The sequence below is a fragment of the Pinus tabuliformis genome, chromosome 4_1 (assembly GCF_031772625.1).
Source record: "Pinus tabuliformis cultivar Carrire ecotype Pingquan chromosome 4_1, CPIR1, whole genome shotgun sequence".
Classification (NCBI taxonomy): domain Eukaryota; kingdom Viridiplantae; phylum Streptophyta; class Pinopsida; order Pinales; family Pinaceae; genus Pinus; species Pinus tabuliformis.
This window is the reverse complement of record NC_142303.1, coordinates 409,895,700-409,899,041: the sequence shown is the minus strand read 5'-3', so window position 1 is coordinate 409,899,041 and position 3,342 is coordinate 409,895,700.

Genomic DNA, 3,342 nt, shown 5'->3' with positions numbered 1-3,342 from the left:
AAAATATAGGCAATTATGGATATAATTTGTTTTTCTTGATAAGGGAAGATGGAGGAAGGGTATGGAGGATTCTTCTTAGGTAACTGGGCATTCTTAGGCAACAAGATCTCAAAGGTTTTGGCTCTGGTAGCGAAATCCAACCTCTGATAAAGCTGGGTGAGGGCTTCTAAGGAGAAAGGAGTAGTATTTTCCACTAGGGATGCAAGCATCATTTGGTCTATAGACTGGGCAGTAATGGTAAAGAGGATGTCACCGGATGGGGCCATTATAGCTCTTTGGGTAGGGACATAACATGCCTGACATTTTTGGGTAAATTCATGGGCTTGGAAGGTCAGAGGGAAGATATAATGGGGAATATTGGACTCCCAGAGGCCAATCTGCATGCTTGTCCTCCAACCAACATTATAACTCTAAAAAGTCACAGTCATATTGGGTTTCATTAATATGATAATCCCTATTTGCTAAATGGATGTGGTCTAAATCTATGGAGGGCGGGATCAAAGGATTAACAGTTTTATCTTGAGTTCTGATCTTGGGAGGCATGACTATATTAGTGAAAGTAAGAGTAAGAGAAAATATGGCTTATCGGGAATTAGCTCAAGTTGAAATGAATTGTCGGGGGAATAGAACAGAATGCTGACAATTAATACCAGGTTAAGGTCGAGGGAAAACTCTAAAAGTGGTCGTTGTGTAAAAGTTGTCAATAGCAGAGAATAAGTAGTGGAAGGGAGGAAAACGATGGATTCAAAAGCCTTTAAGCAATGTTGTTAAAGTCCTGTTGGAAATGGCGCGGGAATGTTAAGTTTGAATGGATACCCAAAGAAGATGAAGATCCACGCAATATTGATATACCAGAATGAGAAGGACATCACGTATTTGTTGGACCAGAACCAAAAATACCAGATATAATGCAGCGAGTAAAAATATAGAAAGTGAATATTGGGATAGAGGAAGACTTGAAGTTCATGATGATTTGAGACTATTGGTACAGAGATACAATTAGTAAAATCACAGAGCTGCTACATGAATACCAAGAGCTATTCACTGTGAAGTTTTCAAAAATGAAGGGCATATAGGGGACTTAGGAGTTATGAGGATTCGTCTGAAACCTGGCGTGAAGCCTGTGAAGCAAAAACCCTATAGGTTGAATCCGAAATACAAGGAAATGGTGAAGGAAGAATTAGAAAAAATGGTAGTAGCAGGGATCATCGAGCCCATTAAAGAGTTTGAATGGGAAAGTCCCATGATAGTTTAGGAAAAGAAGACTAAGGGAGATATTAGAATTTGTGTTGACTTGATGAAACTAAATGATGCATGTGTGCATGACGCCTTCCCTACACCATTTACAGATGAAGTATTGGAAAATGTAGGAGGTCACGAGGCTTATTCTTTCATAGATGGATTTTCAGGTTACCATCAGATCAGAATTGTGGCAGAAGATAGACATAATACAAGTTTTGCAACAGAGTGGGGCTCATTTAATTACACGGTGATGCCTTTTGGCTTGAAGAATGTGCCTGCCATATTTTCTAGAGTTATAGTCACAACATTTAAGGAGTACATACACAGATCCTTGGAACTTTACTTTGATGATTGGACAGTATTTGGGCTATTAAAGCAACATATTGTGAGCTTAAGGCTTATGCTGGATACATGTAGGTAGCATAAGATTTCATTAAACTTGAAAAAATGTATATTTTGTGTGCCTTGTGGCATACTATTAGGGAATATTATGTGCAAACATGGTTTGGTAGTGGATCCCACAAAGATTGTTGTCATTGTGAACTTTCTAGCACCGAAAAGAGTGAGACAACAATGCACGACACTTGGAAAAACTAGATATTACAAAACGTTTATAAAGGGGTATGTGTAGATAACTGCGCCAATGGAAAATTTATTGAAGAAAGATGTCACTGTTGAATGTGACAAAGAATGTAAGAAGAGTCTTGATATATTGAAGGAGAAGATGGTAACTGCATCGAGCTTAGTTTTTTCTAGACTGGTATAATGAATTTCATGTACATATCGATGCATCTTACATAGTGGTGGATATAGTGCCGGCACAGCCAGGTGCAGGCAAAGTTGATCACCCGATAGCTTTTCCAAGCAGAAAATTGTCCAAGGCAAAAAAGAACTATACTACAACAGAAAGAGAAGGGTTAACTATGGTTTATGCATTACAGAAGTTTAGGCAGGGCTTGCTGGGAGCACATTTCAAGATGTTCACTAATCACTCCGTACTAAAATATTTGGTGAATAACCCTGTTTTAGGAGGAAAAATATGTCAATGGTTGTCGTTGTTCCAAGAGTATGATTTTGAATTTGTAGTTAAGCTAGGAAGATTGAATGCCTAGCCCAATTATTTGTTGATATTGGAGATAGGAGAAGAACCCACCAGTATCGAAGATAACCTTCCCGAAGCGCAACTGTTCATAATTAGGGTCATGGATGATCACTTCATGGATATTATTCAGTTTCGAGCCATAGGAGTGCCACCCATGGAGTACACTACATAGGAGAAGAAGGAGTTTGTTGTAAAAGAAGCTAATTTCACATTGATTGCAGGGAACTTGTACAAAATGGGACTAGATGAAATATTGCAAAGATATGTCCCAGAACATGAAAGTCAGAGTATTCTAATAGAAGCTCATGGAGGAGTCGCAGGTGGACATTATGCAGGAAAGGCCACTGCACAAAAAATATTGAGAGATGGGTTATGGTGGCCCATAGTACATAAGGATGCAAATGAGTTTTGTTGAGCGTGTGATATATGTCAAAGAATAGGAAGGCCAACTAGAAGAGATGAAATGCCATTAAATCCGCAGGTGACGATGCAAGAATTTGAAAAATGGGATATTGACTTTTTTGGACCTATTAACCCATAAGGAAAGAAGACTGGCACAAGGTACATAATCACTGCAACTGATTATTTGATAAGGTGGTTTGAGGCACAACCAGTGAAGGATTGCAACGTAGATACCTCCACGAAGTTCATTTTTTAATACATTCTATCCAGATTTGGGTGTCAGAAGATATTAATGAGTGGCTGAGGCTCACATTTCTTGAATCAGAGAATTGAGGCATTGATTGAAGAGTTTCAAGTAAACCATCAAAAAAGTACCCCATATCACCCTCAAGCGAATAGGAATGTCGAAGCTTTCAATAAAATTATGGAGAATTCACTCACAAAAGTGTGCAATGTCAACATAAATGACTGGGATCTAAGGATTCCAATGGTGTTGTGGACGTATAGGACAACATGCAATAAATTTACAGGCCAGACACCTTTTAGGTTGGTATATGGACAAGAAGCAGTCATGCCTTATTGGGCATGGAATCCCC